This window comes from Xenopus laevis, chromosome 7S, assembly GCF_017654675.1.
Source record: "Xenopus laevis strain J_2021 chromosome 7S, Xenopus_laevis_v10.1, whole genome shotgun sequence".
Lineage (NCBI taxonomy): Eukaryota > Metazoa > Chordata > Amphibia > Anura > Pipidae > Xenopus > Xenopus laevis.
Window position 1 is genome coordinate 64,311,897 of NC_054384.1, and position 25,000 is coordinate 64,336,896.

At 40.0% G+C, this 25,000-nt stretch overlaps 2 long non-coding RNA genes and 1 pseudogene across 2 annotated transcripts in view; 1 reads left to right on the forward strand and 2 right to left on the reverse strand.

The window, feature by feature from the left end:
* The first annotated feature begins 4,048 nt into the window (after window positions 1-4,048).
* On the forward strand, window positions 4,049-15,675 carry LOC121396093 (annotated as a pseudogene).
* Window positions 7,439-10,081, reverse strand: LOC121396094. Its single transcript, XR_005962812.1, has 2 exons — window positions 9,958-10,081; window positions 7,439-8,008 (listed from the first exon to the last, which is right to left on the reverse strand). It is a non-coding gene; the product is annotated as an uncharacterized LOC121396094 (long non-coding RNA).
* The window catches only part of LOC121396097, a 28,634-nt gene continuing 18,460 nt past the window's right edge, over window positions 14,827-25,000 (reverse strand). The window contains exons 3-5 of the long non-coding RNA XR_005962816.1: window positions 24,523-24,620; window positions 16,137-16,317; window positions 14,827-15,146 (exon numbers count right to left, since the gene is read on the reverse strand). This is a non-coding gene — a long non-coding RNA (uncharacterized LOC121396097). The remainder of the gene's footprint in view (window positions 15,147-16,136; window positions 16,318-24,522; window positions 24,621-25,000) is intronic.

A 25,000-nucleotide genomic window follows, 5' to 3' on the forward strand; every position in this document is an offset into this window, starting at 1 on the left:
CCTAATGCTACCCAGCTCAGCCCCATACTCATTCAGTGCTGCACTGTGGCAGGGTTCTTCTCCAGCCCAGGCAATCCCCGATTGACCACCATTTGAAGAAGGCGCCGAATATGCGCTGAATGTCACGTGACGGAGACGTTCCCCGAGACTTTCGCGTGTGTGTGACGTCACCCACGGCCTGTTAGCAACTTGGAACTAGCAGCTACCGTGACAGGACAGGGAAGGTAAAGTACAGGGAGACATAAGCACAGCGGGGGCAGGATGAAAACAAGCTCTCAGCTGGGGGTTATTCTGATGATTATTATTATTTATATGGGATGCAGAGACAGACCCGGGGAGCAGTGACAGCCATCCTCTTCATTTGAGATAAATAGACATAGGGGGGGGGCAGTGACAGCCATTCTGTGTTGATATGAGATACAGGGACAGACTATGGAAAATTGACAGCAAGTTATTATTTATATGGGATGCAGAGGCAGACTGGTGGAGCAGTGACATTATTTATATGGGTACATAGACTGGATGGGACAGTGACAAGAATGATTTATATGGTTTACTAAAGACAGGTTGACTGCCAGGCATTATTTCAATGGGATGCAGAGACCAATTGGGGGAGCAGAGCTGTATTGTTTATATAGAATACAGAGAGGCTGGAAGAGATGTAACAGGCATTATTTAGATGTGGATACAGAGAAAGACTGGTGGGGCAAATACATGCATTATTATATGGGGTAGAGACTGGGGGAACAATGATAGACCTCACAAATAATGGTGCAGGAAATTGGCACCAATGCTGCGCTCCATCTACAGTCACTTATCTGTGCCTATGTGACATTCTCTTAAAAATTCATTTTTGTTCAGTTTCATCTTGTTTGCCTTTCTGGACTTTGTGTTCACTCTTTTCCTGATTTATGTTGTTTTTTTTGTGTGTTTTCATCCTAGTCTATTTGGATATGGGTGTATCTATGGGATATTTTGACATTACCAAACTGTATAATATGTATTTTTGTTTATTACTTAACTGGTATACCGTTAGTAAATATTTAGTATTCTCTTAGCACTAAATTATTATCTGCATTATTTTTGTAGTGACATGGTCATTTGCGTTGTATATGGCTATTGTCCATGAGTTGCAGTAATAATAGTCAAAGAAAACAATCAAACAAAAATAAGCATGTTTGACTATCCACTTACGTTGTCTTGTGCTGCTCCTTATCTCAAAGCCTACTATAGGCTGCAGTTTAGGAAAGGGAGGGGTGTGTTATATGGTTAACAACCCAATTTTCCAATTTATAATAGCAAAATTTTGACTATATGGATTGTTTTTATTATTAAAAGAATACGCAGAATACATTTCCAGCACGTTTTTGGATTTTGTATGTACTTTTCTCATGTTTAGCATATGTCTATACTAGCCCTGTAAATGGTTTGTGAAAATCTTTAATCCATGCTCAGGTAGCAGTTCTCCTTTTTCCGTAGAGGCTGAATATATCCACTTTTCCTATTTTTGTATAAATCCAATATTTCAAAATCTTTAATTCCATACTGGCTACAAACTCTCAACTGATCAGCATAAGTATTATATATGTTTATCCTGTGCCTTTTCTCCTTTTTCCAGCTTGAATGGCTGACCCCATGGCTACACAGCAGCTTGTTTATATAAACTATAGTCGAGTTGCTGAATTAAACAAACCAGTTTTACCAGTGCAGGCCAATAGTGCATTATATTTTAATGAATTTAATACACTTTCATTTGTTGGTGTTACTGCTCTTTTAACTCTTAAAAGCAAAAATATGTTTTTTTTGTACCCACTGCAAATCTGTGTATCGATTTAATGCTTCATTGAGTCAGCTCAGTGCTTAAAATAGGCCAATTAAAGGGATTCTTTCATGAATGTTATGGTGTCATTTTTATTTCACTAAATTACACTGTTTACACTACAAATAATTCACTCCACCGTATAAAATGTCATTCCTGAACCAGTAAGTGTATTTTTTTTACTTGTAATATTGGTGTGTAGGTGCATCTCAGGTCATTTTGCCTGGTCATGTGCTTTCAGAAAGAGCCTGTGCTGCACTATGGAACTAGGCTATTGTTTCTCATACTCAATGTAACTGAATGTGTCACACTGGGACCTGGATTTTTACTACTGAGTGCTGTTTTTGGATCTACCAGGCAGCTGTTATCTTGTGTTAGGGAGCTGCTATCTGGTTACTTTCCCATTGTTCTTTTGTTAGGCTGCTGGGGGGAAGGGAGGGGGTGATATCACTCAAACTTGCAGTAAAGAGTGACTGAAGTTTATCGGATCACCAATCACATGACTGAGGACTCCCAGGAAACTGACAAAATGTCTAGCCCCATGTCAGATGTCAAAATTAAATATTAAAAAAAAAATCAGTTTGCTCTTTTGAAACAGAGATTTCAGTGCAGAATTCTGCTGGAGCAGCACTATTATCTGATGCATTTTGAAAAAAAAAAATTTTTTTCCCATGACAGTATCCCTTTAAGTAAATGAAAGAGGGAGTGTATTTCTTGGTAATTGTTTAATTTTAGCAGGGGGAAGGCAGTTCAGGGAGATTGTTGCCCGCAGAAGAGGCGATTAGTCGCCAGGTGACTAAATCCCCCCCGAATCTGCCTGTGTGCCCCTGCCCAAAAGAATATAAGGCACTAAGTTTGCCCAGGTACAGTAACCCATGACAACCAATAAGATTCTTCCATTCAAACAGGTGACAAGTACATGCTACCTGCTGATTGGTTGCTATGGGTTGTTGCCCCTGGGCAAACTTAGTGCCTTTTATTACATAACCCCAATTGTCTCCAAAACATCTATTCAAAATTACTACTTACATTGTAGTATACTACTGCAGTTTGGATACCTTAGAGCTGGGGTACCCAACCTTTTGTGTCCGTAAGCCTCATTCAATTGTAAAGAAAGTTGGACAGCAACACAAGCATGTAAAGAATTCCTGGATGTGCCAGATTTGGACTGTGATTGGCTATTAGTAGTACCTATGTGGACTGGCAGCATACAGGAGGTTTTGTTTGACAGTACCCTGTTTTTATGCAACTAACGTTTGCCTTCAGGCCAACAATTTACAAATAAGAACCTGGTTTGAGGCCACTGGGAACAATATCCAAGGGGTCAGTGAACAACATGTTGCTTGTGAGCCACTGGTTGGGAAACGTGGCCTTAGGGCCACAGCTATGGGCATTCCTTTGTTCCACTGACTTTTGATGAAACCGCAATAGATGCCCCTGTTTGTCATCATTCTTGATTTTACTATGGTGTTTTTACTGAAGGACAAACACCATATTGAACATGCACAGAACTGTGACAGGCAGACTGCAGTGCAAAACAAACATCTCCAGGAGATTGGGTGTTACTTTGTCTTTTAAGTTTACTTTGACTCACAAAGCAGCAGTCTTCTGAGCCACCAGTATGAAGAATTTAGTTTAGCTTTTCCGTTTCAATGCTCACATATCTCTGGGCACCCATTGATTACATGCATAGATGACACTTTTTTTTTAATATAAACTGAAAAGCAGGAGACCTACAAACCCATAATCTTTTAGCATCTGCCCTGAGGCAGAGTATGTGTAGAAATGTTAACAACGGCAAAGGTGCGGATAATAGTTTTTCTTCTGTTGCTTTTAAATAAATTCATTAACTGTATGACTGCTTTTAAAATTCCAGTGCTAGGATTGACTTTTTTATATTGTTAAGGTGGCCATACACGGATAGATCCGCTCGTTTGGCGATGTCGCCAAACGAGCGGATCTCCCTCCGATATGCCCACCTTGAGGTGGGCAATATCGGGCTGATCCGATCGTGGGCCCTACGGCCCAACGATCGGATCCTTCACGTTCGCAAACGGGCGGTCGGATCGCGGGACCGCATCAACGAACAGATGTGGCCGCGATCCGACGGGATTTTTAACCCCATCCGATCGAGATCTGGCCGACTTTCGGCCAGATCTCGATCGGGGAAGCCCGTCGGGGGCCCCCATACACGGGCCAATAAGCTGCCGACTCGGTCTGTCGGCAGCTTTTATCGGCCCGTGTATGGCCACCTTTACTCAGGTGTTGCTGGCGGCAGCAGTGTGCACCAAGGCTGGTAAGGCCATTGTATCGAGGCAATTTGTTGAGATGACCCGCACACGTATCGAAGGACTTTTGGCCGCTTTTCCAAAGCTTCTGAACACAGGAAAGCAACATACGTTTGTTGAGACTGAAAGTGTTCGGTATGTTTACCAACCCATGGAGAAGCTCTACATGGTTCTTATCACTACCAAGAACAGCAACATCCTGGAGGACCTTGAAACACTCAGACTGTTCTCGAGGGTGGTAAGTACACAGAGTGTTCTGCTCGGACACCTGTACAATTAAGGGTCTGGCCACACGGGCAGATTCGTCGAGATTAGTCACCAGGCGACATCTCCTCTTCTTCGCGACTAATCTTCCCTGATCTGCCTTCTGCCGGCTAAAATGAAAATCACCTGGGGGTAGGCACTCGGAGCGCTTCGTTTTGTGAAGTCGCCCGTAATTGCCTCACGAGGAAACTTCGGACAACTTCGCACAAAGTGCTCCGAATATCTGCCTCCAGGCGATTTTTATTTTAGCCGGTGGAAGGCAGATCCGGGAGATTAATCGCCGCGAAGAAGAGGGGATTTGTCACCCTGGCGACTAATTTCCCCGAATGGGCCCGTGTGGCCAGACCATAAGATTCAAAATGGAAGGACATTAAGGAGCATATTTATCAAAGGTCTAGTTATAGAGTTTTTCTTTACCTTGAATGAACTCAAATGACCTCGAAACTTGAATAGTATCTTATTTAAGAAAAAACTCAAGAGAATATTACTGACCCGAAATTGAATTTGACTAAACTCGAATAGAGGGGTTTTTTTTCTCCAAAAAAAAAAAATTTGAATATCAGGAAGACTATTAACATCTTCAAATGGGTCACTGGACCTCTGCCATTGACCACTACATGAACTCGCCAGGTTTTAGGTGGCGTACTATCGAATTTGAGTTGTTCCCAAGGTCAAGGTACGATAAATCTCGAATTCGAGTTTGAATTTAAATTCGAATTTACAAGTCAAACCATAATAAATCTAACCTTAAAGGGTTTTTGGTTTTTTTTTAAATTCCTTATTTTGTCTTGGTTGCAATCCTGTGTGAAAATGTGTGGTGACTACTTCAGCTCCTTCCACACTCAATGATGTATGCTTATCTGCTCTGTCTCTCCCCAGTCCCCTTTCTACAAGCTGACACACTTCAGGAGTGTACACTTAAAGTAAATGATGACATAGCACAAGCACGCTATGTATACATGACTGGTATTTATGGGAACAGAGAATCTCTGTAACATGTATTCAACATTGATAAGCATCTCAAGGTTTACAATATATGATGTTATGTATGTGTGTGTGTATATGTGTATGTATATATATATATATATATATATATATATATATATATATATATATCTATATATACACACACACATAACATCATATATTGTAAACCTTGAGATGCTTTTCAATGTTGAATACATGTTACAGAGATTCTCTGTTCCCATAAATACCAGTCATCGGGGGAGAAGACATTTAGCTTTATATACTAGTATTAGAACATATCTATCTATCTATCTAGATAGATAGATATGTTATAATACTAATATATAAAGCTAAATGTCTTCTCCCCCGATGACTATAAATGGTAACTGAGCCTCCATACTCTATATTTCAAAATGTATTAATATGTTTTGGAATGGATATAGTGTAGCATAGTGTAGGTTTGCTCATAATGTAAATTAACCTTTGGTCCTTACAATTTGCCAGCTCGACAAGGGTGGTAATTTTTTAATATATAGATGATCCATGCATATTTCATAATATATGTTGTTGTATGCTCCTAATCTAGATTCCGGAGTACTGCAGAGCTCTGGAAGAGACCGAGATTTCAGACCACTGCTTTGACCTGATCTTTGCATTTGATGAGATTGTAGCTCTTGGATACAGAGAGAATGTGAATTTGGCTCAAATAAGAACTTTCACAGAGATGGACTCACATGAGGAAAAGGTGTTCCGGGCAGTCAGAGAGGTAAGGCTACATGTACAATAAAGATTTAGAGCTTAGTGTCAGACAAGAGGATGGAGGTCCCTGCCCCATATAACTTACAATCTAAATGGAAGGGTAACTTACAGACACAAATAGGTGGGATATTAAATGCTGTAGGTTACAGTGAGGGACACTGCCATATGAAGTTCATGAGGACGAGTTTGTAAGTTATTCTTTGTTTTATGAGAAGCCACAATAAGGACTTATGCAGGAGGTATGGCATATCATACTTATGGAGAATGTTCTCCTTAAACTGTAACTTAAGAACCAGTCTGAATCTTGTTACACTTTCTGATCTTAGCTCTTGTTTCTTTTCAGTGTATAACTGGTTTGTCCTTTAATTAGCTGTAGTAATGGATATTTAATGATCCATTAAAGAAAGTTATGGAAGTAACTATATAGCCACAGGCACTTTTTCCTAACCTTCGTTTCTATTGACCTTGATTGGTACCATCGATTAGTTTAGAGAATTTGAGTTCTTATATTTTACCAAGGGTATTCTGAACCCTCTGCACTTTTATCAATACGTTTGTGGGATGTCAAAATAATTACTATTGGGATTTTTATCAGAACCTTAATGCAGTGCACCTTTCTGACGCATTTTTTGGTCAGCAGAGAAGCACCCAAAATCACCTCTTTTAGCTCCTGTTTAACTTAAAGGAGAAGGAAAGCCACCAAAGCAGTTTATTGCCAATAGATTAGCAACAATAATGCAAGCTATAACACTATATTTATTCTGCAGATTGCTTTACCATACCTGAGTAAACAGCTCTTGAAGCTCTCTGTTTGTTTAGGATAGCAGCTGCCATATCAGTTTGGTGTGACATCACTTCCTGCCTGAGTCTCTTCCTGCTTGCTCATAGCTCTGGGCTCAGATTACAGCAGAGAGGGAGAGAGGAGCAAACTGAGCATGCTCAAGTCCTAGCCCTGGAGGTTTATGCTGAAAACAGGAAGTCTGATACAGAAGCCCATGTGTACACAATAGAGGAAAGAAATGCTGTGCTTTTTTGACAGAGGACTCAGAGCAGCATTACTTTGTGGGTTGACTGGTGTATTTATATAGACCTTTCTTACTTCATTTTAGCCTTTTCTTTTAAGGCTGGTATGCATTCTCTGCCTGTTCACTCAGCTCATGGGGCAAACAGATCAGAACAGCAGAAAGTGAAGAGGAGCTGCATGTCTTCACTTCCTCACCTGCTGATGCATTGCTTTAGTCAATGTAGTGCATCAGCCCAATTTCTGAACAGACCTGGATACATAGCACATGGCTATCGATCAGAATTAGTGCCCCCCCATTCACATTTAATAATAATCATATATATTTATATATTATTTTTATTTTTTTGTATTTAACATTTTTATTTTCAAAGATCAGCATATAGCAAAAATGGGTACATAGTAAAACTCAGAATCTGCAGGCACTGGACAATTCCCAGGCTGCAGCAGTATTGTGTCGCATTGGTACATAAAATACATTCCTGAGTTGTGTAATAGAGTAGCCTAAGTAGCAGGCAAGGAAATTATACAAAAAAGAAAAGAAAAAGGAAGAATGAAAATGAAAAAAAGAAATGATCAAAAGGAAACAGATAAACCAAACAAACATTTGCCTTCAACACTTGCGAGTACTGTCGTCATTTCTGCACTTACAGGTTCAGCATTGGGTCAAGAAAATTTAGGGTATCCCTTAAGTCAGAGTGGGAGGACAACTAAGAGCATTTAGGTTAAAGAGATATTTCGGTATGATAACCAGGGGGACCAGACTTTGTGGAAAGATTTCTGCGCACCATTTGTGTAGCTAGTTAGTTTCTCCAGAATGAGAACATTATCCAGCCTCCGTTTAACCTCAGGAAAGTCCAAGATGGGAGACTTCCAGGCTGCTGCAATGACCTGTTTGGAGGCAGAGAAAATATGCATTATTAATTTCCTGGTGAATTTGTTAATTCCTGGGATTCGCTTGTTGATCAATGCTTCCCCTGGATCCTTTTTTAGTGAAAGTCCTGTCACATTTGTAATCATCGTGTATATTCGTATCCAGAAACGGACTGCCTTGGGGCACTCCCACCATATATGTAAATACGTATATAATATTATTTTTAAAGGTATTGTCCACATTAAACTTGCATGTGTGCAAAATAGTTAAATCCGAATGCTTTCCCCAAAACATTTAAAAAAAAAAAAAGTTTCTGATTTGTGTTTATGTAATTTTCTTTCTACATTCTTTACAGACACAGGAAAGAGAAGCCAAGGCAGAGATGAGACGTAAGGCCAAGGAGCTTCAGCAGGCCAGAAGGGATGCAGAGCGGCAGGGAAAGAAGGCCCCTGGATTTGGAGGATTTGGAAGTTCAGGTGGCTCCTCCATGTCCAACAATGCAGTGTCGCTGATTTCAGAGACTATTATTGAACCAGAGAAAACAAAGAGTGCTCCTGTTCCATCAAGGTATACAAGGGAGAATACATTTAAGAAATGTAACTGCAAACCAGATTAAAATAGAAGCAAATCTACCGAAGCAGTTTATTGCCAATAGATTAGCCACAATAATGCAAGCTATAAAACTATTTATTCTGCAGAATTCTTTACCATACCCGAGTAAACAGCTCTAGAAACTCTGTTTGTTTAGGAAAGCAGCTGCCATATTAGCTTGGTGTGACATCACTTCCTGCCCGAGTCTCTCCCTGCTCACTCATAGCTCTGGGCTCAGATCACAGCAGAGAGGGGAGGAGGGAGAGAGGAGCAAACTGAGCATGCTCAAGTCCTAGCCCTGAAGGTTTAAACTGAAAACAGGAATTCTGATACAGAAGCCCATGTATACACAATAGAAGGAAAGAAATGCTGTGTTTCTTTTGATAGAGGACTCAGAGCAACATTATGTTGAGGGTTTACTAGTTTATTTATATAAAGTAGACCTTTCTGATAAAGATTACTTAGTTTTAGCCTTTCGTTCTCATTTAACTGCATATTATTATTATTATTTAGTGGGAAGTGTAGAATTATGGTTATCAAAAAGTGTTTAAGTGTAGATGAAGCTTATTTTCTTGCCACCTGTAGGCCTTCTGGTTCTGGCAAAGCCCTGAAACTTGGCGCAAAAGGAAAGGAGGTGGATCATTTTGTGGACAAACTGAAATCTGAAGGAGAAACTATCGTCACCCCTTCATCTGGCAAGAGACCGTCAGAAGTGGCCAAAGTGCTTGCTCCCCCTGTGAACATGGAGAGGTCAGTGTTGAGTGTTGAGAATTTACAATGACAGTCTGATATTTTCAGTTGTGGTAAAACAGGCTTCAATCTGTTTTAACCAGTATTTTTTGTGCGGTATATATACACCTAAATAAGAAAAGTTAATTCTTGCTTTTATGTTTAGTTAAATGTGAAGAACCCTATATTTGTTCTCTTGACATTTGAGTGGAAGAAAGGTTAGAAAAGGAAAAACAATCAAAACTTCTTTAGCATTCATATCTGTTGGAAGGGGGCATAATGCACTCATTTACAAGGAATACAAGTGACAACACATTTTTAGATTTTTATGTTCAAAGCTGCCTTTATCAGACCAGCTTTCCATTTGCTGACTGGTAACTTACATATTCATTTTTATATCTGTAACAATTTGTTGGTTAAACAAAACAAGCTTGTGCCAAATCGCTTTCCTTTCATGCTATAATCCCTATGTCTGCTTTGCATCTCCCAACGGGGCCATGGGAATATTTTTTCAGTGAAATGTGAACAGATTTCTGATACTTTTTTTTTTTATTTTGTAGAAAAACAACCCTTGACATTTTCTAGACTAAATCTTTATTTTTATCCACAGTGTTCACTTAAGAGTTGAAGAAAAAATCTCCCTTACCTGCAGTCGGGATGGAGGCCTTCAGAATATGGAGGTCCATGGACTTATCATGCTCAGGGTGTCGGATGACAAGTTTGGCAGGATCCGTGTCCACATTGATAATGAAGATAAAAAAGGAGTACAGCTGCAGGTAAGGAATCATCTGTATCCATTATCACTAAAATGGATTAATATTAATTTTAAATACACAAACAAGTAGACCTTTTTAACAATGTCTTTGTATACCATGCTTTGTACACTCATTTACAGTGGTACAGTGGTGGTAAGGCTGAAAAATTAAGTGAAATCTTTTTATAAACATTCAGTCTGATTATCAATGGATGCCATATATTATTTTGTTTTCTTGTCTCAGACTCATCCTAATGTAGACTAAAAACTTTTCACTTTGGATTCGGTAATTGGGCTGAAAAACCCAGAAAAATCCTTCCCCGTGAATAGTGATGTGGGCGTTTGGAAGTGGAGACTACAGAGCACAGAGGAGTCTTTTATTCCCCTCACCAGTAAGTACTGAGTTAACTTGGTTACAAACAGGACGCACAAATCCATATTAAAGTTGATATTACACATTAATATATGGACAAGCCTTATTTAAAAGATCGCCACACACAGCATATGAGATAAGAATGAAAACCAGGTAAAGTGAAAAATAGCTAATTGTTTCAAGCAATACTGACTTGAGCCTGAAATAATGAATTAAAATACTATATTTTATATACCAAATCTTCTGTACTAGTCTTTTCTCCTTCACTTATTGACACTTATATGTTTTTATTAAAGGAACAGGAACACCAAAAATTAAAATGTTTTAAAGGAATGACAATGATGTACTGTTGCCCTGCACTGGTAAAACTGAGTTGTTAGATACAGAAAGCTGCAAGCTGCTGTGTAGCCACAGGGGCAGCCATTCAAAGCTGAAAAGGGAGAAAAGGCACAGAACTCATAGCTGATAAGCTCTGTAGTATACAATGGGATTCTTCAGAATTTATCTACTGTGTATCCTGGGCTTGAATGACTGCCCGATGTCTACACAGCAGTTTGTTTATATAAACTACAATTGTCTTTCTGAAACAAATACACCAGGCAGGTCCAAAGTCTGCGGAACAATTGCGGCCTGTTTTCAAATTTACAATACATCAAACCTTAGCGTGGTAATGGCGGAGCCTATGAGATTTAGGAATCGTATTTATCAATTGATGAAAGGTTACCATCTAGCATAGAACTACACCGGGGGGCCAGAAAATCCCTTGACTGTTTGTAAAAAGGATGAAATAAAATTGCTAACAGAACATTTTAATATGTGTACAAATGTCTTTTTCTTACCTTAGTTAACTGTTGGCCATCAGAAAGTGGGAATGGCTGTGATGTTAACATAGAATATGAGCTTCAAGAAGAAAGGCTGGAGCTGAATGACGTTGTCATTACCATTTCTCTACCGTAAGTGATGCAAACAAGGCACAACATTTTGGATATAGCAACAATCTCATTCTCTCCTTTTTGCAGGCAACCTATTCATAGTGTGTGTTTTTCCTGAAGGTCCAAGTATAAGGATGTTCTGTATTCAGTATTTAGCTACGACTCCTATTTATAGCTTGGAAGAATCTCCCCCTAGTTATATTCTATGGATGCTACATATTACCATTGTCAGTATACAGTTAGGTCCATAAATCTTTGGACAGACAACTTTTTTTCTAATTTTGGTTCTGTACATTACCACAATGAATTTTAAATAAAACAACTCAGATGCAGTTGAACTGCAGAGGTTGAACAAAAAGATTGCATTAAAATGTAATCACTTCATTTCAGGGGCTCAAAGGTAATTGGACAATTGACTCAAAGGCTATTTTATGGGCAGGTGTGGGCAATTCCTTTGTTATGTCATTATCAATGAAGCAGGTAAAAGCCCTGTAGTTGATATGAGGGGGGTACTTGTACTTGGAAGATTTTGTTGTGAACAGACAACATGCAGTCAACGGAGCTCTCCATGCAGGTGAAACAAGCCATTCTTAAAGGACCAGTAACATCAAAAAAAAAATTTCAAAAATTCGTTAGTATACAACGAAAAAATAACACCAAGACAAATTAAAGTTTAAAATAGCAAAGCCTCCCACTAGCAGCAGCAGTAGGAATGCAATGACGGCAGGCTCCCCATTGGATTCACAAGGGGTGCAGGAAAGTAGAGGAGGGCAGTGCGTCCATTCCTGCCTTGAAGAACCAGTTACTGTTCAGCGCTGTGGACATCTGCGAGCTGCCGGCCGGTTACTGTTCAGCGCTGTGGGCCAGGAACATCCCTTTCTTCCCAGATCTGCACATAACCGACCAGGTGGCTCTGTTGCGACGAACCCGGAGTTAGCTGCTCAGTGCTCCATGCCCCTTCATGTGGCCCCTCTCCTGGCTGCTTCTGGACTCCATGCTAATATACCACGCTGAACACACACCCTGCGGTATCGGCACCGGTTCTTCAAGGCAGGAATGGACGCACTGCCCTCCTCTACTTTCCCGCACCCCTCGTGAATCCAATGGAGCCCGCCGGCATTGCATTCCTACTGCTGCTCCTGGGAGGATGAAGAAGAGCTGGAGAATGAGATGGCTGCAGAGGACACGCTGTCAGTGAATAGCCAGGGAGGAGAAGTCAAGCGCTGCAGAATGGATGGTCGCCTTTTCTGAAGAGGACAGGAAGTGGAGTTTATGTAAGTTATTTCTTAATAAAGAAAACTTAAACTTTAATTTGTCTCGGTGTTATTTTTTCGTTGTATACTAACGAATTTTTGAAAAAATTTTTTTGATGTTACTGGTCCCTGCTGCAAAAACAGAAAAAACCCATCCGAGAAATTGCTACAATATTAGGAGTGGCAAAATCAGTTTGGTTCATCCCGAGAAACAAAGAAATCACTGGTGAGCTCAGGAATGCAAAAAGACCTGGACTTCCACAGAAGACAACAGTGGTGGATGATCGCAGAATCATTTCCATGGTGAAGAGAAACCATTTCACAACAGCCAAACAAGTGAACAACACTCTCCAGGAGGTAGGCGTATCGATATCCAAGTCAACCATAAAGAGAAGACTGCGTGAAAGTAAATACAGAGGGTGCACTGCAAGGTGCAAGCCACTCCTAAGCATCAAGAATAGAAAGGCTAGATTGGACTTTGCTAAAAAAAAAACATCTAAAAAACAACTGAAAGCTGCTACAGTAAAGGCCTGGCAGAGCATTAAAAAGGAGCAAACCCAGAATCTGGTGATGTCCATGAGTTCAAGACATCGGCCTGTCATTGCCAGAAAAGGGTTTTCAACCAAGTATTAGAAATGAACATTTTATTTTCAGTTTTTTAATTTGTCCAATTACTTTTGAGCCCCTGAAATGAAGTGATTGTGTTAAAAAAAAGACTAGTTCCTCACATTTTTTATGCAATCCTTTTGTTCAACCATTCAATTAAAGCCGAAAGTCAGTAGTTCAACTGCATCTGAGTTGTTTCATTTAAAATTCATTGTGGTAATGTACAGAACCAAAATTAGAAAAAAAAGTTGTCTGTCCAAAGATTTATGGACCTAACTGTATTGCCCACTATAAATGTAAATATGGAGCATGGATTTTGGAGCCTCTTTGTAATTGTAGATTCATTCACTTTGATAACGGTATTGATGAGAGCTACCTGTAGGTCCTTTGATGAAATTCTGGAGATCTTAGAGACTTTGAGCTTGTGTTCTGCTTTTGGTCTGGTCCATCTGGTACTGCCTGGCAAGGCAAGTTGGCAGTTTTTTTCTAAAACCTTTCCACTTCTAGATGATGTTGTAAATAGTAGATTGTAAACTATTTTGGGCAGGGCCCCCAAACCTTTTTTATTGGTTTTGTATTTTTTGTTGTATGCTTAGGGGCTGATTTATTACGGTTCGAATTGTTAATTCGAATTTCCATTATATTTGTTGTATCACCTTTATCAATATTGTAGAAATGAAGGTAAAGCTCTGCATATATAGTTCCCAAGGGAGTAGCATTCTTTCTCTAGGGGCTATGATAGTAAGGGGGAGATTTCTGAAGGCTTGAATTGAGAATTCAAATTTGCCAAATTTTTTTTATGGTCAAAACTGTCATTCATCTAAGGAGTTATTCAAATTCGATTTTAGTTTTTTTAAAAAAATTTGAATTCGATTTTTGAGATTTATCATACTATGGCATTTTAAAAACTCGAATTTGACAATTCACCACCTAAAACCTGCTGCATTTCTGGTTAAGACGTCCAGGGAACAATTTGGAGAAAAAACTCAAATTGAGGGTTTTTTTTAGATTCAAATTGAATTAGATTTGAGTTTTTTGGTCAATTTAATTCATGCGAGTTTGAAAAATTCGATTTTTTTTAAAATAAATTTTGATTGGTCGAATTTATGGGAGTTTGTAAAATTCGACCTTTGATAAATGTGCCTCTACGAGTGCGAACGAGACTAAAATTTGAATGCAGTTGAGTGACCTACTGCATATAAGTTTGGCACTTATTTAAGTGTGTTTAGCTGCCTTTATTGTAAATTGATACTTGTACTTTGGGTGCAATTTTTTTTTTGTTAACACCGCTGTCATTTTATTTTATTTCCATCAGTGCTGGAGTAGGATCTCCAGTAATAGGAGATATAGATGGAGATTATCACCATGACAGTAGGCGAAATACACTTGAGTGGACACTGCCAGTTATAGATTCCAAGAACAAGACGGGGAGCCTGGAGTTCAGCATCGCTGGACACCCAAATGACTTCTTCCCTGTCACCGTCTCTTTTGTGTCCAAAAAGAACTACTGTAGCCTACATGTAAGTGCATAAAAGTTGTTGTCTCTCTACTTGCTCCATGCCTTTTAATGTATTCAATGCAAATGTCTGCTCTAATATATTTTATTAATCTTGTTTATTGTAAAGTGAACCTATTGCTTTTTACATAATAAGCTTTTGCTTAATGCATTACGGTAAATACACACAATATATTATATTGTAATACATTATTGCAGACCACTGAAATGACCTTCCGATCTTTTTTTACAGGTGACCAATGTAAACCAGGTGGATGGAAACAGTCCAGTAAGATATTCTACTGAAACATCCTTCCTGGTGGATAAATATGAAATTCTGTAACAGAGTGAAGAGTCGACCACAGCAATTTTGTCTTTCTTTGCAAGTTGGAAAAGAAGCATCTGAAGGATTTCTTTCTGCCCTGAAACATACAGTCATGCAGAAAATAAATGTATATTTTTTCTGCAGATTTTGTCCACTCCAGCCTTTTGAGAGAGAGAGTAAAACCCACAGATTTATTTTCCTGTTCTGTTTCAGTATATTAATCTCTTTGTTGCAAGAGGTATAGTGATTTGCATCCTCGTTATTTCAACAAAGATTTGTTTTTTTCCTCCCTCCTACAACCCATCCCATTATTATGGCATGTGAATATTGCAAACAATGATAATTTATATATCTGAGGTCCTGTTAAAATTGTTTGTGTCCAGTTTTGTTTTGGATTAGTCCAATTTCTATGCCTTAGTCATCATTAAACCTTCCCTGCCATTTATTTGAAGAGGAATTGGGTGGTTTATTGAGGGGGGGGGGGTTCTGGGAGCACAGACAATTTGGGGAAGAGGGAGATGGAACATGTCCTATTGAAACCCTGTTAATTTGCATAGAAGATCTGCACATTCCATAGTAAACACAGAAATACTGTTCTGTAACCCAATAAATAAATCAAACTTAAAGTGGAAATGGAGTTTGTCTTTACAAAGAATGTTGAAAATATAAAATGCTGGAGAATAGGTGCCTAGCCGTTATCTTGTGTTAGGGAGCTGCTATCTGGTTACCTTCCCATTGTTCTGTTGTTAGGCTGCTGGGGGGAAAGGGAGGGGGTGATATCAATCCAACTTGCAGTACAGCAGTAAAGAGTGACTAGTTTATCAGAGCACAAGTCACAAGGCAGCTGGAAAACAGACAATATATCTAGCCCCATGTCAGATTTAAATGTAAAAAAAAAAATCTGTTTGCTGTTTTGAGAAATTGATTTCAGTGCAGAATTATGCGGGAGCAGCACTTTTAACTTATGCATTTTGAAAGTATCGCTTTAAATTAGCTTGCTTTTGATCCTGACCTGCATGCTCAGATTTAAAAGACAAATAACTTAACAGGCACAAGACTTACACTGGCCATAGACATGCAGATTTACCTTCACGTTGGACGATGGTTCGGTGCCATCTCCTGACCTGCCACTAACCATTCAGATAGTAGTAAGAGAACAGATCAGACGATGCTTTGCCCCTGACCGCAACCATAGATAGGTCCGACAAAAGCTGGTGACAGTCTCCCACTGGTATCGTCAGATCGGCAATACATGCAGAGATATTATCCTAGCAAGTAAGAAAGGTGGAGTTGATGGCAAACCAGGGAAGAGTGGAAAGGAAGAGAGATGGAGTAAAGAACAACAATTCAAATATGGCTAAATTTCAGATAAGTGTTGGGACAGTTGTCATCACAGAGATAAGGCAACATTTTTCCTGGCAATAGGTAAAAGGCGGTGGGGGTTGCACCATGGTAGGCTTTTCTTGGGCACCAGAGCAACTAGTTCGGGGACTAGTGAATGAGGGTTGAAGCTAGCTTGTTGTGGACAGGGGGTGTAAGTTTGGAGAGAAAAAGCATGGCTGAAGCTGGAGTTACTGGCTTATGTGCTAATAGGAACATCTCTTGTGGAAAGAGAGATGGTAGATGCTGTCTAAAGTAGCAATGGGGATTTGTGATGGGCAGATCTGTCTGCCCATCAAACATAGAAAATTCACAAAACCCATTGGACACAATACATTGGAATCTATAGACATTATTTAGTGAGGAAACCTGGTGAAATATTTCACCCATCATTAGTGAAGATAATAGCCTCTGGGAAGGGACTGTGGCTGTGGGATAGCAGGAATAGTAAGTAGGTAGGTGCCTATAAGTAGCAGTGGGGATAGCAGCAAAGTTGCAAATGGGCACAAGGTCAACATAATATTTCCACTAATTGTTAGCATAGAGTTAAAATGGATGTCATCTGATAAGTATTCCCATCTGAAAAAGGGAAGTGTTGGATACGAACACCCTCAAAGTGATACTGAAACTAAACATTTTCTTTTCAAAATATGAATCTACATTAAAAGTTACATATAAAAATCCATTTTATTCCCCATTGACCCTGACCAACCTCGATCTCTACCACAAGAGACCCCACTCGAATGGGCCACCCAATTCAAATACCTAGGAGTGATAGTCCATACAGATCTCACCAAATACACTACCTTAAACCTCAACCCAATTTTAGTTTATCTGACCAATACGTTAATGGACTAAACTCCCTCTGTCTCTCTGGGGTAGAGTAAATGTCATTAAAATGATTTACCTCCCCAAAATTCTCTACCTACTCCATAATGCGCCAATATTTATCCCCAAAAAATACTTTAAAAGTATAAACCAAATCATGATCCCCTTTCTCTGGAACAATAAAACACCCAGAATCGCTTGGTCAGTTGTGTGCACCATGCGACGAGGGAGGACTGGCCCTCCCCAACTTCCATTGGCATTTCATAGCTTCACAAATATATTACCTCCACTGGTGCTTTAACCCTGACCCGTATAACCCAAATTCGCAGTTACAAGCTCTTTTACTATCCTCGTGGGAGAGTCTCCGCAACTTTCCATATCGGAGTCCCAGGGATTCTGGCCTGCTACCGACAACACTGACTACCCCACAGAAGGCCTGGCTGATAGCTCTCAAAATCTTGGGCCATTCACCACCCCTCCTATCCCCTCACCTCCCACTCTGGGGAAATTCCTATTTAAATCACTTTAGATCTGGCCAAGGCAAGGCATTAAATGCTTGAAGGACCTCCTTGAGAATCATACCGTTGCCACCCATTGCACACAACAACAAAAGTGCCAGCCAACGCAAATTCCACTATTTAAATACCTACAATTATGACATACCTTCAACTCCCAATTTAACAGTCTTACACCCCAGCAATCCTGCCTAGTCATAGAAGAAATTCTTCATGATCCCAATCCAGCAAAGCTGGTGTCCCGGCTCTACAAGCAATTCCTTTTATCCGGCTCCAAACCTTTTCGATCAGCACAAGACTGGTGGAATACCAAAATTGTAGGCCTTGAGCAGGATAACTGGGACGAAGCAACAGAACACCTATACACTGGCCTGATATCATTGAAAGACAAACTAATACAATATAAAATTATGCATCATATTTACATAACTCCCACACGACTCAAACTGATGGGCCAGATCCCCTGCGACTCCTGTCCCAGGTGTCACCAACAAGCTGCGGATTTCTTCCATCTAATCTGGGAATGCCACTACATATTGAGTTTTTGAACACAAGTCGTAAACTATCTAGCGGATAATCTTGACTTCCCGAGAATAATTTCACCTACAGTTTGCCTTTTGGGGGTCCTAGAAGAGATAATCCCAGCTAAATATACTCAAATCTCTTTTCATATCCTACTCTTTTATGCAAAAAAAAACTGTAGCCCTACACTGGATGGGTAACCTCTCACCCTCTCTCAATGCTTGGGTACAACTGGTTAACAAAGCAGTACCCCTATATAAGCTCACCTACAAAGTTAGGGGAACACCAACAAAATTTGATAAAATTTGGGGCTTGTGGAATGACATTGACCCGACCCCTCTATAGCAAGTCTTAGCCGAGTCCATCTCCTATTATGAAATCCTTCATGGTTTGCTATCCTACATATCCTCGAGGGTCCCAACCTAGCCTTCAGATGTAAAGTTGCTCTGAGTTTGATAGTGTCCATCTCAACTGCTCAATAACTGTATTGTGTTATGCTTGGTGATAGCATGTGCCATATTTTCTTCCTGCCTAACTTGTACAGTTTAGTCTGCGAGTGTACTTATTTGTTGTATGTATGACTGATGTGTGTGTTTAAATATAAGAAATAAAACTTACCTTTAAAAAAAAAAAAGTTACATATAGGTCACATTGATCGTTTTTTGCTGATAGTTCTGGTTTTCTAAGTAATTATTACCTGAAGTTCTTAAACCTGATTGTTTTGCCAACCTGACTGTCCCATTTCAGTCTGTCAATTAGAGTTTCTAATGCTAATGGACTCCTGCTGCACAAATATGGCAGCCCCCTCCTAGAAGAGCACTGGTGTAAGAAAGGTCATGTAAAAGCATCAGGCAAATACTTTTATGGCAAAATTATAAATAGCATTCAAAGATAATGTTATGATGGATATAAAAAAAAGGTTATTTTCTGGTGGCAGTATCTTAATATTCAATTAAATCTTTAGCTAATGAAAGTAAATAATGATTTTATAATACATTACAGTACAATCCATAGATCCTACCTCACACCGGCCAGACTGCACTCAAAGGGCCTTAAGCCAGATAAGTTATGTTTCAAATGCGGGACAAGCCCAGGTATATTTCTACATGTTTTCTGGACCTGCCCACCGGTTGACAAATTTTGGGGTAAAGTGGAAACACTAGACATGCCAAATGTGCGGTCCCCAGAAGCATGTCTATTGGGCCTAGTGGAGAATATTGTCCAGGACAAATACCGGCGTTCCCTTCTGCGACTCCTCTATTACTATGCCAGGAAAACCATTATTTAGACTTGAAACTATCTACCCCACTCACCCAAAAGTGATGGAAATCTATAATAAGCACTTCCCCTTTACAAGTTAACATATATTCGATTCATTTGAGAAAGTCTGGGGTAAGCAGATTTGATTGGTACAAACATACCCCAGGTTACTACTTAGCAAAACTATCTACATATAAAGTAACAGACGCCAACACATGACCCCACGGTCCAACCAGAACCCTCCCTCTTGTACCCCATTTGTGTTTTTTAAAAAAAAATGTGTTTGATCTTCTAATATGTAACCACTCAGATCTAATATGTAACCACTCAGATCTGCCTCTCACTCTGGTGGAGTCGCTCAACTTATGAGAATAATTGATGTATGCATTGAACAACATTGTATAGTTACCCTTTATCTCTGTACGTTGAAAAAAATCTTTAGCTAATGAAAGTAATTAAAATATGTTGATGGTGTTTGTGTAAGGGTATAAAAGCATAAGGTATGATGTAAACGAGAGGCAATTTTTGTCTGAAGTTGCTGAATGGCATGTCAACATTCTGAGCTTGGTGCCTCGAAACAATAAACCACCTTCTCTACTGAGGGTCCCAGCTGTTGTGTTTCCAAAGGGAATCATTACTGGACTTCAATTGTAATTATACCACTGAAAATTCAAAAATATGCTAATTGATCAAAAGCGCCGATTGTGTTTTTGCTCAAATAAACTGCCAGATTCAGATTGATATACTAGCGCGGGTATGGGACCTGTTATCCAGAATGCTCGGGATCTGTGGTTTTCCACATAACGGATCTTTTAGTAATTGGGATCTTCATACCTTAAGTCTACTAGAAAATCATATAAATAAACCCAATAACTTGGTTTTGCATCCAATAAGGATTAATCATATCTTAATTTGCATCACGTACCAGGTACTGATTTATTATTACAGAGAAAAAAGAAATCATTTTTAAAAATTTGGATTATTTTATTATAATTCAGTCTCTGGGAGCCATTCTGTAATTCAGCGCTTTCTGGATAACGGGTTTTCGAAAAACTGATTCCATACCTGTCTTATAAATATACAGCTGTCACTTTCATCAGGGACACTATCGGAAACTTTGGTGCCCCATTCATGTTATTTATATGGGGGCCCTCATGAACACAAGTGCACAGGACTATGGCTATGTCCTTATGCACAAATAATTAACTCACAGGTAGGTTTTGCTGGGACAGAAGGTTTCATTTTTGACATTTTCAATTAAATCACAGCTACTATGATACAAACTCCCCAATCATTTTACTGAAAAAAAGGAATGTAACATAAAAGAAACAGACCCTGCAACTGCTGGGCTCCCAGGAACTATAGGGGCCATGTGAGATGGCTAAACAGCTGCAATATATTTCCATGGAAAATGTCTTGGTCCTTGTTTAGGGACCCAATGTTGTTGCTGTGGGGGCAATAACCAGTCATTACACTGCTGAAAATAAACATGTAGGAGAAATTCAGATAATTACGTATATAGGTCTCAATGTAAACAGTTGTTACACTTTATTATGTAAATAGTTCAATTAATGAATGCACTAATGAGTCAGATCAAACCCTAGCCATCTACTGTCACACTGCTCTGCATTGTTATTTGCATGTTATATAGTTGAGTAAGTCAGCAGAAAAATCCTTTCTGTGCAGGGCCCTGACCAACAAAGTTAGCCACTGCTAAAGTTGAGCATGAAGAAGAAGAGACAATGAGAAAGTGTTGGAAGGGTCGCTGCCTGTTTGCCTTAGATCACTTATCTCCAACCAGTGGCTCATGAGCAACATTGATGTAACTGTTCCTTTAAAGCTAGTGCTCATTATTGAATTCCTTCAGAAATACCATGTGCCCTACCAAACAGAGCCTCCTGCAGGCTGCCAGTCCACATGGTGCTGCCAAATAGCCAGTCACACTCGCTCTGAACTTTTTAAAGGAAAAGGAAAGTCATCATGCACTTGGGTGTCCCAAATGTTAGGCACCCCAAGTGATTGTATTTACTTATCTGAAACCCCGGCCGGTGCTCCTATCAGCAGAAAACTGCACCGGCCCAGTGAGCACCACGGAGCGATCCACTTCCGGCTTCTTCTTTCTTCAAATTTCCCGGGGCAAACGCATGTGAAGTCTTTTTAGTTAAAGTTTGTTTTCCTGTTCTACTGCACATGCGCAGCCGCGCGAAGAAAGAGGGAAGAGGATCGCTCCGTGGTGCTCACTGGTATAACCCCGGGCCGGTGCAGTTTTCTGCTGATAGGAGCACCGGCCCAGGGTTTTACATTGTCATACACTGCACTTTTCCACATCACAACATCTTCACCCTTTTACAAGCTAATGGAAAATCAACGTATTGACTTTTTTTGTGGGGAAAAACACAGAAATATATATGTTTCTCCGCCAAAACCATATATTTTTGGAAAGTACACATTCTACATTTCTAAAATGGGTACCCACGCCTTTCTACTCAAAGCTTGCAAGGCTTTCCCAAAATTGGTGGTTTTGTTGAAATATCTGAAAATTGCCTCAAAGCTTCAACTTTCCAGCATCATATCGCCCATGTTACATTACCAGCATAAAGCTCTCTCTCTCTCTCTCTAGAATGCACTTCTTTCTAGCTTGCATCAGCGTAAGGGAGATAAGGAGAGGGAGTTGCAGGGAGCAGGTCTGGGCCTGCTCCCGGTGTTCTGCCTGCTCAGTCCAACCCTGGTTCTGTTGTAAACTGTCCAGATTCTGAAAAGATATTACAGACAAGATAAAATCTTCTGTGGAATTACCCCATGCCCCAATCTCACCACATATACTATTAAACTTCATCTACACTTCAGCCCAATTATCTATCACACCCAAAGGGAAGGCTTTATAACCCCTGACCCTAGGCAAGGTCATCAATCACATAAACATGGCCCTTGAACCAGATATTGACTCCTCCTCAGGATGCTCCATTATACCACATATGAAAATCCAGGCATTCTGAAAACTACTCAGACTGACATGTTGGGCTGCCCCCTGGCTTTCCCCAAGGAATCTTTAGAAATAAAAACAGAATCAAAGCTCTAAAACTACATAAGAAATATTGGACACCCTTTCTAAAACTGGGAAGTGGATTAACGTACCCGCTCTCCATATCCCAGTCTTTGGCAATCCTACTTTCTCTCCTCACCTAGACTTAGACAACTACAAGGGATGGCAACTAGAGTCACATTCTGGCACCAGCTTTTTCATCAAAGGCAACTAATATAAAATAAAAGAACTTCTAGGAGACAGAACACCTAGTGAGTTAGGATTAAATACCGACAAATCCAATACTCTATCCACACACAATTCCCTCCACATAAGGCTAGACCTGAACCTATATTTATACATCTCAAACAAATATAGCCCCAAAAAGATGCCCCTAACAAAGTTGTTTACCTATTCTATAAGCAGATCCAAGGGCTCAAAACTTAGACAAGGACCAATGGACAAAAATTATGCAATTTACACAACCTCTTCCCCATGTGCTTACATACAAGAGCCTAACTATAAATACAGTAGAACCCCCATTTTACATTTTTCGTGATGTGTGGGACAAGAAATTCTCGATCCCCACCCAATCTGCACCCGTCCCAGCCCACTGTTGCCCCTCTATTTATAGACTCATGCCACCCCGCCCATGCAGTGACATCAAAAAAGGGGCAGGGTGGGCTTGAGTATATAAAATTAGGAGCCGGAAGTACTAGGTCGAGGGTGTGGAGTAAGGGAGGCCACCTTTTCTGAAAAAAAAATTCTGGAATTCCTATATATCTATCTTTTTTCCCTTTTACCATTGGGATCAACCATCATTTTTACCGGCCGGTAATCCTGGAACCCGCCAGCGACCCGAGGATTTGGTGCAGGAGTCGGCCAGAACCCACCCAACCCGCGGGTTTCAGGCAGGTCCGGAATTCACCTGCACATTTTTGCTGCGCACCAGCGAGACCGGTGGGAAGAAAGGAGAAGGAGTGCAGGAAACGGGTCTGGGCCCAGCCAAACCCTGGGAACTGTCCTATCCTGAAACTATTGTGGAACATCAAGACAATTACTGATACAGATATCCCTCACACTTCAATCACAGTTGTCTTAAATTATTCCTCCCTCTCTGCTAGCCTGTACAGAAAATGATCCATTCCTGTTGATACTGCAAAGGCCCTCATCCTAATGAAACGGAGACAGACTGATAGCCTAAGAAACTGACCCAATCAACTGGCTGAAATCCACAGAGTTTAGACCTACCTCAACTAAAAAAAACACAGAGGTTTGCAAATTAATAGTTTTATTGGATGTAATTCACAAACATTGACCCACAAATTATAGGTATTCCCCTGTACTAAGTACAATTCAGCAGGAACAGTCCCTAAGTTTGGTAGTTTGCTCATAGGCTGTACAGAGAGTTCACATAAAACTATAACTATGTTCTAATATATCCCCTGTACTAAGCACAATTCAGCAGGAACAGTCCCCAAAGTTTGCTCAAAGCCTGTACAGTAAGATCCCATAAAACAATGGCAGCAAAGGTATTCCACTGTACTTAGCAAAATTCAGCAGGAACAGCCCCTATGTTTGCTCATAGCCTGTACAGAGAGATCCCATAAAACTATGGCACCATCTCTACCTACTATAGCTGCTATCCCAAAGCCACACTCCCTTCCCAAATGTATTGCAAGGACCCCAATTTTTGCAGAGACCACTGCAGGTAGCTGAAGAGAAGAACATGTAGATGGCTTTTAATCTGACATATGCTCTTCATATAATGTGGAAAGTAATTGAAAAAAGTCTTTATTTCTGGGGAACAATCTGAAAACAATTGAACTGAAAATTTGGAAGGTAAACAACCCCTTTAAGTATATGGCACCAGCTAAACAAAAACTGTTCACTGGCTCCATATCCATCACCACTGACCCCAATAAGAAACAACACTGACTACTTACCTGGGATTGAACATAAGGGATACAAAACTGCTTTTGGGCTCCAGAATCTTCATTCGAGGCACCTTCTAGGCATGGAAAAAGACCAGATCCCCATGCTCCTAAAAAACAAAGAAAAGCGGTGAGTTGGGGACAAGTGGAGGTACAGACAGCTGAAACATTACATGACGTCTATATCAATAGGAAATACTGTGTGTAGACCACTAACCAGCTTTGAAACACATAGCTCTATAAATACACCGACACGGACTCTCTCTAACGTACAAGGTCATGCTGGAACACAAACACCCCAACTTACCGGACTATACTAAGTCTTTGGAAACAGACAAACCTCAATCCCTGAGCAAGATTGGCTGGACATATTCCAAATAATCACAAAATGCTCAATAAGCAATAAATACCAAGAACAATGAGATCCACCATCTCTACCCACTATTTAGGCTAAGGTGCCCCCTATAAGCAAAGGACCCCCCAAAACCAT